Genomic DNA, 15,514 nt, shown 5'->3' with positions numbered 1-15,514 from the left:
ATATTTTACATGTATTAAAGTGTTCACAAGAAACTTGTAGGTAGGTGAGATGGACAATAAGTTCGAAGTTGAAATTTGGTGAAGTTTTCGATGTTATTTTCCGATAGCTCCTTTTGTGTATGAGTAATAATCTAAACATACTATGCGTTTCTAAATTACATGTAAATGTTATCATAAAATCAATTTTCTAAGGTACTCAGAACCGCAGGCAATAGTTTGGTTTACACTGGCAACATACACAAATTTGCATACCAAATAAACCTACCAGTCAAAATGAAATCACAAATACTCCACTGAGTGGGCATCCCCTCAAAGCAAAAAGCGCAATTCGCACAGCGGTTGAACACCTGACAACTTCTTGGCAGCCCGTAGTTTCATTTTTTAAAACTCTTCCGCATGAAGACGTTTCATGCAGTCTGCACATTTGATGCACTGTATCCAGTCTGCTGTGGACGTCTCCTCGTACAGTTCTAGGCACTGAACATATTCATTTCCAATGTTCATGGAATCCTTGCTGTCACACAACATAAGCAAATATACAAATGAAGATGAAGTTCCGTAAGTCCCCGTGGCTGAGTGGTTAGAACATCGCGCTGCGACGTCAGGGGTCCCGGGTTCGAATTCCGCTCGGGCATGGTTGTTTGTGAATGTCCATTCATCAATTTCATCACTCATCCCCATCTTCGCAAATTAGCCAAGAGTCACAAACTGCGAAGTAAAATAAAAAACAAGTCAATCAAATCAACCATAAGTGATATAAACCAATCACGAACAGCAATTTCCTTTTCCTGATTAAATCAGTTCATCACCCCATTAATGTGTGGCTACTTGATATTCAGTAATCTGCACGGGAACAAATTCCAGTTTCTGAATGTGTTTCGCAACCTACTTCACATTCGGCATTTTCCAAGCATGATGAAGGTCCTAACTTCGTCTTACTGAAGTTCTGGGTAAAGAATCTCCTACATAGACTCTGGTACGTGGAATTCTCAACTGGCTTCCCGCGCATTGTCAGTAATCACAGGGTGTAAAACATTTTGAAAGTCTTCATACATGATGTTCTTTCCGTTCCGTTATTTTCATGCCCTTCTGTGCGTATTTCTGCGAACTAGTGAACGGAATTCACTACTAACACATGTGTGGGAGTGAAATCCACATAAGAGAATGCCAGATGAATTGACAACTTCAGCACTTCTGCAGGGTACTTTACCAAATGCTATCCGAGAATGGAAATTGGTACAATGTTACAAACAAAATCAGTTTCTCAACAAATTAATACCCATTGAAGCTATCTACATCAACATTGACCCTCATGTAATGATCTTAAGAGCTAATAACTTAAGTCAGTGTAGCGTGTTTGTGTGCATCATATCTGATGCAAGTAAAGATTGTGGTAATGCAACTAGTAGAACATTTGGTTTACCATAATTAGAACCAAAGTTATGAATTCTTTTACGTTGTGAAAGGTTCGGTCACCCTATCCCTCGTTTTTATCCGGCCCTCTGGATTACTTCCTACTTTCATCCCTCAATCTCTCCTTTCACCTCACCCTGGGTGCCAAGCGAGCAGATTATATTTGCGCCTGAATTAAGAAAGGGGGGTTTCACATAATAATTTATAGGTTTATGTCCCTGGTTTGTTTACACATGTACAGAAAGTGAATATACAACTTGTTAAATGGACAGTACCGTAGTTCTTTAAATCATAACATTCTAATAGTATATATTGGTTTATTTTACGTAGTTATTTTACATAGCGTTTCCATGTGTGTCTGCATAGACCAAATTACCAAATCTCTAAATCAATATAATTGCGCACCTATGGCATAACCATCGGCACTTCCTTTACCGCAGAGTTAGCATAACTATCTCTGCGGGCCTATCCTCAACTTAAATGATATTCCGTTCATTACAAATGCGTTGCCTTACGCCTTCACTCCTTCTATTGGGCATCAATTATTCAATACGGAAATATCCACATATTCAAAGCTTTTTCTAAAAGGGGACTTGGGACAGCAACAGGGGCTGGCTTAACCAGATGCTACATTGTTATATCCAGTTTAGCCACCATAAGTGGACTAAACTTGAGGAGACGTTCCTCTTTCGTCGATCAATGGGGAAACACTGTTTTTTTGCTGAAGCCCACTGGCCTTTTTTATAGTCGGGGTAAACGTCCGTGGACCCCGTAGCGTTGGAAAATTCCACTGCAACCGTCTTTTGAAAAACAGCTAGCTCCCCCAACCGGGGAGGTAAAAAACGGGGGAATCTAACATCCAGCAAAGCACAATCCAATAAGCATATACATTTACATGCAATAATAACATAAAAGTACACTCAAACATATTACTTAACCCTACACCTTGTAGCTGGCCAGCAATTAATTAACATATTACCAAAACCAGTAATGATCAATCCGACCGTTACAACGTGACCTTGTAAGAATAAATTTTACTTACAACAACCCTGCTGTATGAATACCGGATATTGCTGAGACCTAAAATTTTACATATATAAGTTATTTCATGTCCTCTACCATCCTACCAAATCATGAAAATCTGGAATGGTCGAATTGAAAAGTTTTATTTTTGTGACGATTTGGCATGGAACGACCTCATATTCATACACATGAAACTTGTTTAAATAATATTTACTAATAGAAGTAGTGCAAATGTCACTATATTTATTTCATAGCATTTAAAACATACTTTATTTCAATTTAAAATAAACCTTGGCATGGTAACTGCAGTGCCTTGTAGTGATAATACAAATTTAGTAACATGAGACATTGACACAAAAATACATTATACATTACAAGACTTTTTTCTGACTCGCAGTGCAAAGGAATCTTGGTGACAACTTCTTGTATTTAACATACGTTAATATCTATGTATTAAGATAACATTTTCCAAGTGATATGTTGATCTGACACTGAGATATATTTTTTTTTCTGTTAACCACTGCAGGCTACCACCATTGTCTTGGCAATGACCAATCCATGCAAAATTCTGAAATTTTAGCCTCCTGTTTCTCGGGTGCGTGGGTGGGCGTGGGTGGGTGTAGGTGTGCGTGTTACGTACTTTAAATCGTAAGAAATTATGACATTCGTACGAAGTACGAGATGAAAAAACACAGATTTACAATAGTATAAAATCAACAAAAACATCATCAAAATAGGTTTTCCATTGTGGTTAAATTAATAAAAATAATAGACCTCGTACCACTCGTACCAAGTATGAGGTTCACAGAAGAAAAAAAATGCATGTGTTCATACCTTGGTAGTATTAACAAATACACCAAGTTAAAATCTGAATCGGTGGGACTCATTCTGAAATTTTTCTGGGTGATTTGATGTGGAATCAACCGTGTAGTTAATTCCCACTTACTTAGTAACATGCGTAAAGAGAAAATATTATTTTACTTGATTAATTAGTAACAATGTTAAACGTGATTCAATGTTGTAGGTCAGGGGTGCCCATCCGCCCCCCCCCCCTCCATGCCAATGACGCACTTCCCCCCAAATCCCATAAAGTATTTAATTATGACATCTTAACTACTAAATGTAACTTTTTTCTTAGCTTTACTGAACACAATACTTGATCTGCCCCTTCTCCCTAAAGAGGAATGCCCATCACCCCAGCACCGTGGTGGATGCCGCCCACCATAAAAATAGTTCATCACAATCCCCCAAAAATAGTTTGGATGAATACGCAATAATTGGTGTTTATTTGAATATAATAAGCTCAGGCCAAGAATACAATACGGTTCCTCCCCCAAAGAACTCGCCCACTCTGCTTGGGAATAGATATATATCATCCAAATTATTAATCTGCTTTAAATGAAGCAACCAACACTGAGCATTATATTTTACGAAGTGAAAAACTCAATATGCTGACCAAGGCAGTAATTTATTTTATTATAAAACAAACTAAACGTAAGGTTTCAACCTTCTAGCAAGGCCTTCATCAGACTCTGCACCAAGTACAAATGTAACAAGCTACAAAAACAGGACGATATATATACACAAACATTACTCCCCTCCAGACTATTAGAATATTGACAAGAGAAAGCCACCTTCTAGAATGTTCCAGAACAACTTTCTAATAGTCTGGAGGGGAGTAATGTTTGTGTATATATATCGTCCTGTTTTTGTACCTTGTTACATTTGTACTTGGTGCAGAGTCTGATGAAGGCCTTGTTAGAAGGTTGAAACGTTACGTTTAGTTTGTTTTATAATAAAATAAATTACTGCCTTGGTCAGTATATTGAGTTTTTCATATCATGGAAACAAGACTTAATGGTGTTATTTAAGAAGTGATGTTACTAATCAACATCGAGAATATCGTTCATGTCTTTTAATGCAGCTGTAGTATAAAACGTCACATTCATCCCAGTAAAACGCGAAACACGCATCTCCTAAACACGTTATTGCGAGCGAAGCAACCAAGAAAATATTTACATCCATTTCTTTGCAGACTTTCAAGAATATTAATGTAATGGGGTATCAATACTTCCTTAGGATCCCGCGATGTTTACTCTTTTCCAGCTTCTCCTTTCACACTTCCGGCGCCGAAAACGTGTGGATACCATATTGCTAATTATAGTCCCGAAAATATAATATTCAAACTCTCCCCCCACTACAGAAATCCCTTGACAATCTTAGATTTAATGCTTTATCAAGAGCTTCATGTCTCCTGCATAAAATGTAATACTCAATCCTCCCAACAAAATCTCCATGCCAATTTTAGGCTTACTGTTTGCGAGTCTTCCCGTTTCGCCCAGTACTGAAAAACTTGTTTTATTGACCCAAGTGATAACACGCGCCAGAACGGAAGTACCGTTTCGCCCGATGGAATTTTTAAAATATGGTTTGTGAAGGGAAATTTGAAAGTAAGAAGCCAAATAATCAGGTGTGGCTTCCAAAGGTGAGCCTTGTCGCATTGTTTAATGCATTAATAACAGAAATACAGATACATGTACAGTGGGATCCATGAGTGTTACCGTGCAAATTGTCCATGACTATTTTCATTAATTTTTCTCTTACATCCTATGTGTTTTTAAGTGATGGACTTTTCTCTATGCTGGTGCAGAAGTTGTCAACAGCTTGTTTTGAGTTTTATTTTAATTCTTGAAGCTTTTATTGGGTCAAATAAAGTGCATGAACATGGTGATGGACAATTTGCACGGTAATACTAATGGATCCCACTGTACATAACAATACACAGTACAAACACAAGATCAACAATAGTATTAGCCAGTGAGGTTAGGTTAGGTATTTATTATTACTTATACACGTGGCTCTACACGTTTGGGAATTTTTACTTTCACATTTCCCTCTGGGCGAAACGGTACTTCCGTTCTGGCGCGGGTTATTACTTGGGCTATAAAGGAAGTTCTTCGGTACTGGGCGAAACGGGCATGAATCACTGTTGGTATTGAAGAGTGGATGTTGTCTCCTCCAAAACAAATAATTCTCATTCCCCACACCAGAATTTCCGCAACAGTCTGAGACACAAGAATTGGATAACCCCCCCCCCCCCCATCAATTTAATGCTCAATTCCCTCTAACTAAAAAATCCGCCATAATCTAAGACTTAACACTGATATTCAACGTTTATTTCTCAATTCCCCCCAGAATCCACGCGTCAATTTGAGTAAGACCTAATTTGTAATAGTTGGATATTGTTCCTCCCGATAATACATATTACCCGTTACAAATCCCTTGAAAGTCTAAAAATTGCTATTTATATAGCAGCAATGGTTAATTGATAGCGTAATTCAACTTGTGTCCAACACTATATTGATTCCGTCAAATTTCCATCATCGGAATCCTTCCTTAATTTGGGCGGACGCAACTTCCGTCCACAAGCCCACCTGTGGGCACCCCTGCCCCAAAATACTTTTTCTTCACCTAATGGATTAAATATGGTGCATTTAACGTGTTTTCTTGTTTTTTACATTTTAGAGTAATATATAATTGTTGAATTTTATATTATTTGAAGGAAAAGAATGGTATTCAATTGAAATTTGTGTGTATGTTCAAGCTTCTGATCAGTGCTAAAATACAGTGAAGTGTAATATTACAATATCTTTACGACCACAACTTACTATGACTTCGATTCAATGGTACTTCTGCTCACAAGTGTACTACATCGCAGACCTTTGACCAAAACTGCCATATACCCGGCGGTAAGGGTCACGAAGAAGAAGAAGAAGAAGGAAAAGAAATCGACCTCAACAGAACATCTAATAGCAGTGTAATTTCGAACCGTTCGGTAGGTGGCTCTGCAATCAATGCTTTCTTCGCACAGTACACTAAGTTTGCATCCTTTTTAACTCTTGGCTTGTATTCCAAATTGAAACAGACATGCACTTGAAGTTCCCCACTTCTCGCACGCCATTTGCAATTAAAAATCTGCAACCTCATCTCCTAAAGCCGTTCATCATCATTCATTTCTCAACACATTTCCTTTCTTCTCATCGCGGATTTTTCTTTATAATTCCTTTTGTGGAGGAAGGGACTTTCGCAGAAGTGTAGCGTTTGTACATCCCGAGGAAAGAAAGAAAGAAGAAAAAAGAGGGGGTGGGGTTATGATCGCGTGAACTTTAAATGAGTTTAAATAACTGGAAGATTCGAACACGGGTGAAGTGTTTAATTATAAGACAAACGCTCAAAAATCCGGATTATATTACGAAGCGGGCCGGGAAGGAGAACTTAATATGAGAAGATAAAGAGAGAGAAAGATTGATTTACAGAACCGACCCTAGACAGCGAAAAGGGAGGAAAAAAAGAGAAGGTTCGACGAATGGCGGGGATAAGGGCGGAGCATATTCGCAAGAGCAAAAGAGGTAAAGAGAACGAGTGAGGAGGCGGGGAGAAGAAGGGGCTGAATTTGCTAATTAACGAATAATAATTTATTCGCTTGCCTAATTTTATCTGCTAACAAGAACTCGATGAAAAAAAACAGAAAACACGATGGATGGAGGTGGAAGAGCGAATCAAAGAAAGAATCTCCTTGAATCTTTTTCGTTTTCTTTTTTTTTAAACTGAGAAAATGAAAAAGGAAAACAAAAATTTTCGCCTGTACAACTGCATTCTTGACTTTTTCCTTCTCGTTCCTTTATCGTGAGGATTCCAATTCTGGTTCACGACCCCCCTTTTTTCTTTCCCTTCCGGGCCCATCAAATCGAGAGTGCTAGGCTTAATTGGATAGAAAACTTGTAAAAGAGCTGTTTAAATACGGTGCGCATATATATATATATATATATATATATATATATATATATATATTCCTTAGACGGGACTATCTCATCTTCTCTTTCACCATGTCCTACTGTTATGACTGTGGATCTGATCATCGAGGATTTCCAGGGTAAGCTAGTGTCTTTTTCAGTCCCCTTCTAGCATAAATGCAACTGATTTCTTCTGCCTTTTTCCGTGGTTTTATGTACTTGGCGGGAAAATGAGTCGCACATGATCCACCTCTCTCTCTCTCTCTCTCTCTCTCTCATTTTCTTTAACAAAAAGATAACCCAAATTAGCAAAACTCATCACAAGAGTTTTTGAAGAAATGTTAATCAGGCCTGTCAACTTCGTGTCAATTAAAAAGGACGGGGGTTGGCGTTGGTTCCTATACTCCATAGAATAGCCCCATGAAAGTCGGGAGAAGGGTCGACTTCAGGCAGGGGCGGCGCCAGAAATTTTTCACCGGGTGGGCAGAAGCTGTATATTGATAGATTAGGGTGGGCAGTTATAAATGTAAGGCCATATACATATATGTATGACATACATGTATATGTATCCCCTCCTCTATTCCATTTTCTTTTTTACTCTTTAATGCCTTCTTATATCTTTCTCAGCTTGTTACCTTTTTCTTCCTTTCACCTTCTCTCGTTCCATTCTTCAAATGTTTCTCTTAACTGACACACACACACACACGTTCTAATCACATTCTTGCAATCATGTCAATGTAGTGAAATAAATATGAATCGGTTGCATCACATTTTGTCCTTCAAGTGCAAAAAATACAAGGCACATACTCAATTTTATATAGCTATCCGGCGACAGTGATGAAAAGTGTGATTGTAGCTCAAATGTCAACCTCTATCCTGCCCAGCATACCCTGGACACTTTAATCTTGCAGGTGAACGAATCTCTGGCGCCTGGAACCACAGTCAAAATAATAATTTGTAATGGGTTGTATTTTCAGTGTCTGCGTGCATTTGTTTTCGTCCTTCGTCACTTTCACCTAATCACCATTGAATCTCATCGTCGCCATTAGCCAAATTAGCAAAAAAGTGACTTCACATGGAACAAATCAGTCGAATCAGCAACAACTTACTCTTTCAAAAGTGAAGTTTCATTAGTTCATATCCTTCGAAAGTTGAGGTGGTAGTTTCAAGTTCACATTGTTTCATTCTTGAATCAAGGCAGGTAACTCCGTGAACAATAACGTTGTTTTCCGAAAGTCTCAAATATTTGTCTCTGGCAATACACCCTCTTAAAAGTGGTGATAAAATGACACGTTTCCTGTAAGTTCTTTCTGAATATTTTTTTCTCCAATGGCATAACCTTGTCTCCTTATAATGAAGAGGTTCTGGCTTCTACTGCCACCTCCCCTGGTGGAAGCACAATGCACTGGTTCGGACTCCACTTTAAACAGTAGGTTTAGTCCCGATTAGCCAATCTGAGCATAAAAGCGGATTTAAAAGAAACAAACAAGTTTTTCGAATGGATACTTCGTGACACCTTTTTTCTTTACTTCATCTGCATCTACAGATTCTGTCGACCTTTTCGGCTGAACCTCTGATGCTTCTAAAGTTTAAACCATTCTCATCGTGATTGATTAGTTCTCTGACGCCCTCAAAACAAAGCTTTCCTACCACCCCCTTTCTTCTTTTAATTCTACGTAAGTTAATCACAAGAAAAATCGCATCATTACGTAACTGATAGGCTATTATCAATTCAATAATTCTGTAGATTTTTCCAAGGCTATTTATCAATTCAATAATTCTGTAGCTTTTCCCAAACCCACATAACGGTTACATCACAATTTATACACCTCGGTATTGTAGGGATTATTGTGATTACTTCTTATTAGTATTTATTAGCAGAACGAATACAAAGTTGTTTGTATATCACGTAGATATTTGAAGATGACATGTATATAAAAATTGTAATGAAATAAAGAAAGAGACACTTCTGGAATTTCAATGTAGACCTAATTAAAAAGGCGAAATAATTTATTGTGTTGCTGGAGGAAGCAACGCTAAGATGGGGTTTTAATTTGTTTATTTAGAGATTATTTTAATCATGCGCAGGCCGGGATTTATATATGTGAAGGCCCGGAGTTTACAACACCAAGACTCCAACCCAATCCCCTCCACAATTTCAGTTATACCTTTTCGCTAAGCTACATTAGGTAGTTATACGTATTTCTACATTTTTTCATCACATCCGAAGTACCTCCTTTATTTCTTCATGCAGTACTTTTCCAAGCAGTTTTCCCCAGTGAAGGCCCAGAGCTGCAGCCCTCAAGGTCACCCTAAATCCTGATCTCATCTTGACCATACCCTGAATAATTTTGCACCTCCTAAGTCTACTAGCTGCTTCTAATCATAGAAGTATACAATTGATGACAGTTTATTTTGTTTCAAGTTCTCTAGTAATTCCTTTTGCATTCTAATGACAAAGTTAAGACAGATTTTTATGGGATGATGATATGTGTACATTTCTAGTTTACTTAATAATCATGAGTAAAATATACAAGTAATGAATACCAGAATATACTTATTTATTGAAACATTCACATATCCCCAAGTGTATGTACTTAGTGAATTTGATTGGGTGGGCAACCCCTGTCGCCGTCCCTGGTGCAGTGATATTTTACGGGAAGCAGCAGGCACGTATCCAGGGATTCCTTTCGGGGGGAGGCTGAACACCATTTTTTAAAGAGGTATCACAATTGTATGTTTAAGGCCAGTGGTGGCAATTGGGTTCCAAAATGTGGGGGGTGAGTGTCTGTTAGAGACAAGCATTAAGAGGCCATAATGTGATAGTGTGGAGGTAAAAGAATGGGGAGCAACTATCTCCTAAATCGTCGCCACTGTTTAAGGCTGTCATTTTAATCAGAACGTGAAATCAGGACATTTTCTACCGCTCGAACTTCTCTCTTTCCATACATTAACATTGTGTGCCGGAACCATCTCAGTATGTGTGTTTGTCCATTTCTTCTCATCAGGCATCAAAACATCTATGTACCAGAAGTATTTTTACGAAGGTGTTACAAATGCACGGAATGCACAATCCACTCGACAACGCGAGATTCAAACTGTGTGCTGCGAACTGGACGCACACAGTTCTCGAATATTTCTCCCTGATTCGAGCCTGAACACCACTAATGTGTCTTGTCTTCCCATGTTTGCAGCTCTTATAAAAGCCGAAACCCACCAAATTGTTCATATTCAGGCCTAAGCACTTGCAAATGTTCAAAATTGTCTGTTGAGTGTGTGTCGAACCCATGAAATGCCCCTCGTGTTCGTCCACACACACACACACGCCCTCACACAACGTTGCAGTTGCGGTTTCTCAGAATGGTACTTAACTGCAACGTACCGGGTTCGACGTTGTGACGGGGAACATTATTCAGTTTTACCCATGATGTTAGCTCTTTTCTAGCCGGAGATATGATGTTCTTATACACTCAGTGTTCGGGTATATATATATAATGAAAGTTAGCGTCGACGTAATCAGTTTATTACATTGGGGTGTAATTAGATATCCGCACAAAACAAAGTCACAATATCTCCTGATAAGATTTCACTGCACTTTTGTCGTTCTTGAAGTTCCAGGTTCGAATCTCCTCTGCAGATGTCTTGGAGAGGGAGGACAGGGACCATTCAATTTTTCTCCAGTGGGGAATAAAGGACCTTATTTTTCTTTTATGGCATTGGGTCGCCTTTGTGCTGACTTGGGGACAATAGGGCATTAATTAAACGACTCAAGGAACATTTAAATCTGCTTTCCTAGTAAAGAGTAATATCGACAAAGCAACGGAAATTTACTATAAGCTTACAAAGGATAATGCTTAGTTAAACTTTATTTACTTTAATTAATTACTTGAATAATGCTAAGCTGAAGGCAGTAATAAAACACTGCTCGTTTTTCCCTTAATGAAAAATTAACTAACGATGAACATCACCCTTCGTATAATCTACCTGGTAGGCCAAGAAATATTGCTATCGCTCGTATAATCTACCACAGTAGGCCAAAAGATGACGTCATTTCTGCATCGACTGTTGTGAAATGTATAATCTACTAGTAGGCCAAAGAATACGGATACCCTTCGTATAATCTACTAGTAGGCCGTCTCCCAACAGTAAATATATCCACGAGCTAAACCGTAACCCAATGCAATGCGTATAATCTACCTGTAGGCCGCACAAGGAGTACGTTTCTGTTCTACAGGCAGGCCACACTGTAGGAGGTTGAGCTTGAAACAATGCGTATATTCTACTCGGTAGGCCGAGAAATATTGCTACCTCTCGTATAATCTACCAGAGTAGGCCACACTGTAAGAAGCTCTCTTGTATCCCTAAGCACCCGTGTGCTTGCAATGCTGGGCTATTTGCGGGAGCAGAGCTCGACCATGAGTCGCCGAAGATTCAACACAGAACTGACTAGCCGGAATTTTTTTTTTTTTTTACGTCAGGATTTGTGTATCCCAGCATATTGTTTATTTAACATTAACTGGAATCGACAATAATTTACAATACTGTTACAATAATTACTTTTCTTTACATCAATATTTTACAAAAACTAACGCAACTGTCGCGTTAGTACAATTTACAATGTTCCCAGAAAATCCCCAAAATCTACTCACTACTACATATATATGAACATTCACAATCACAATCATTACATTAACTTGATTGTCATTTCATTTATCTGGTTTATATAAACAGTCATGGACGGGGAAGTGAAACCCTCTCTACTCTGGGTTTCATCTGACCTATAGCTTGCACTAATGGGTCACATGGTACCTTACGGTGCCAAAGCATCGACTAACTGGGTAATCACCCGTTGTCGTGTCGACCGGTCCGGCGTTTCCCGGATTGTTTGTAGTCCCTGGAGGAGCTGTATCAGGCCTGGGAGTATGGCGGGCTGCGCCAGTTGACGGAGTAAATCCAACAAGGACGCATGATCTAGTGTCGAAGGAGCTGCTTGGCGAGAAGGCTGTCGAGCTGTAGGAGGGCGTCGGTCTCTCCTACTGGGTACTGGCTTCTGATTGGTCTGACTGGTTGTAGTTCTGGGACGGAAATCTCTGGCTGGCGTCTTCACCGATACGTCCTGTCGAATGGGTCGTGGTATGACCTGGCGTTTTGAGTCCGATTGGGCCCGTCGTTCTTTCTTTACGTTTTGAAACAGGGAGTACTCCCTGTAACTGGCGTAGTGAGATAATCCGCAATTTGCGCATGTTGGCAAGATAGCTTGGTCCTTGTTCGGGCAGTCGGAGAATTTATGTGGCCCCGCGCACTTCACGCAGCGAGGCGTAGCAAAACAGTGACGCTGGCCATGCCCGACCCTCTGGCAGGCATGGCATTGAAGTATCTGCTGGGAGTGGTATTTTTCCACTCTAATCGTGTAAGGTCCTAGATGATCAAGCTGGTATATTTGTTGTGACTTCTCAGTTCGAGGCAGTACAAACATTATCAAAGGTAGCGGGCGTCTGGTCGAAGCGGGTCCGTGGGAACCCTGGACTGCAGTTGGTGTTGTCGTCTGACGTCGAACTGGGGCAGTTAGGCGACTGATACTGTGGATGATGAATCCATATCGCCCTGTCAGGAAGGTTTGAATATCTTGTAGATTTACATCTATCGGAAGGAATCGGAAGATTACTTTAAGTTTGTCGGCAGCTGACGAGCCGTACGCGTGTCCAATGTTACTTTTCGTGAGGAATTCACGGATAGCTGTGAAGTCCATTTCATCGCATGCCTGTACTCTACGCCTGCTGTAGATAAAACTAGCGTTAGGAGCAATATGGTCGTGAATGTCGAGTGATATCTTCTGAGTTGTCGTGTTGTAGATGGTTATGCATGGTGGCCTGCGAGTCTTCACTGGGTCACCGGTCGGCTGCGACTCTGGTCTGCTGTCATCGTCTGACTCGCTGGTGGTATCTGCATCCCCCTCTTTTTCTGATCGGACTCTCTTCTTCCGTCTCCCCTTTTCCATGGCTGGGGCAGCGTCGCTGCTTATATACAATTCCGAGCGCCGCGCCAGCTCCTCTAGTGGATTCTCGTGAACTACGAGAGCGCTGCTTAACATGAGGTGCCATCTATACAGATTAATAATGAACTATTTGAACAATAAGGCTCCCTAGTGAGATATGGTAGAACTACGTTCTCTACCAAGCATAGCAGTGAAACCCTATGCAGAAGCGATAACACAATAGATAAGATTATACAATGCTATTCAACAATGACAATAAAAAGAACAAATGCGTAACTTGTGGCGATCTCGCAGGATCGTTGCACCCAGTAGCCTTAAACAAAAGTATTTTTTTTTATGCCATGAAATTCTCGAACTGCATGCGAGGCACGTAGCCAGGGGAGGGCTAAGGGGGCTGAAGCCCACCTCCGAAATCCTACAAATATCTAATTTAAATAGTGAGTGGTAATTAATTTTTAAACAACTCGTATAATGGGCTTTTAGCCCCCCCTTTTTTAACCTTTAGATGGGGGCTGCTGATAAGGGATGAGCCGCTCCCGAAATAAAATACCTGCTACGAACCTGGAAATTGATCTCAATTTCAAACGAAGAAAAAAACAAAAAAGTTTCTTATTATTGTTATTATTATCGTTAACAGATACAAAGTTGAATTCATTAGTATTCCACCCGAATAATGAAAGTTAAAAGTAAGTGCCTTAGACGGAAAACTTTGATAGCATAAATGTATGAACAAGGTCAGAGCTTCATGTTTTCATATCGTTTCATTTCAAAATTCGAAAGATAGGATTTTGATGTAAGATAAGGGTCCCGCACATTCTCGATCTCTGTTTTATATATATATATATATATATATATATATATATATATATATATATATATATATATATATATATATATAGTGCAATCAGCACCACGATCCCGTCGCTGTTGAAAAGATCGGGCGCAATGATTTTAAAAAAATCCAAAATTACATGTTCAACTGCGTCATTTCACCAGAAGTGCTGCATTGACAAACTATTATGCTGTACAGTGAGATCCATGAGTATTGTCGTGCAAATTGTCCATCACCATGTTCGTGCACTTTATTTGACCCCATAAGAGCTTCAAGAATTAAAAGAAAACTCAAAACAAGCTGGTAACAAATTCTGCACCAGCATACATAAGAATCCGTCGCTTAACAACACATAACACATGGACAATGGACCAGGTGCTCGATTGACTTTATTTAGAACTGTTCTTAAAGGAGAATTCTTGAATATTATTAAGGAGAGAAATAACGTGTACTCTGACGTCACTTTCTTCAAACTGGTTGTTCAACGTGCAATTCACGCCAAGTGTCCCGGGTTCGAATCCCGCTCGGGCTTGGTTGTTTGTGAATGTCCATTCATCAATTTCTACATCTCATTACTCATCCCCATCTTCGCAAATTAGACAAGAGGCACAAAACGTCATATACGAATGGGTTTAAACATTTTAAGCAAACTGATACATAAACACGATTTCAATGTCATATATGACTTGGCAATAAATTAGAGAAGTCAGTACGCATGCTCAAAATCACAATCATAGCTCTGCACCGGAGTTATTCGCACGCGATATTTATTTTTGAATACACCTCGTACATTCGCACAACCATAACTCCATGAATATGAATTTTTAGCTACATGATGCATATAGTAAACTTCTTAACTGTTATCAATTGTACTCTCTGCGCAGAAAGTTCCTAGGACTATTGTATTCGTAACGTGTTGCCTATATTTATTTATTTATTGAAATTTCCAGTTCAGCAGAAGCCATTTTAAACCGGAAAGAAACAATAGTAGAACAGTGAACTAGTGCTAAAATAAGAACAAAAGAAGATAAACAGTTTCATAATCGCATTACTTATGTTATTATGTACATTTTTTTCTAAGGTAGGTTATAAAAGACGAATACGAATTGAATAATATCTACTTGGTTTGAGATGTTGTTGAACTTATAAATAAGAAGCAGTCTACTCGAAAAAAGTATGTATTGCAATGCAACAATTGCGTACATATAACAGTTGACAAAAACAATGACTATAGGATCACCTATCAAATGTGCTAATATTGTACAATCTTTTTCAGTAAAATATGAAATTAAGTTACAGTTCTGCTTTTGTCTTGACACAACAGTTTTAGTGAAGTCGATATACACTGACTTTGAAGATTCGACAAGAACTTAACTATCCACTCCCTTAGTTTGTTCATTGGAAGTTTGATCATGAGATCCAACGGTGGTAGCAGTTTTAGATACTGAACCACCTTTT

The sequence above is a fragment of the Lepisma saccharinum genome, chromosome 11, assembly GCF_977018435.1.
Source record: "Lepisma saccharinum chromosome 11, izLepSacc3.1, whole genome shotgun sequence".
NCBI classification, from domain to species: Eukaryota; Metazoa; Arthropoda; class Insecta; order Zygentoma; family Lepismatidae; genus Lepisma; species Lepisma saccharinum.
This window is presented reverse-complemented; position numbering follows the sequence as displayed.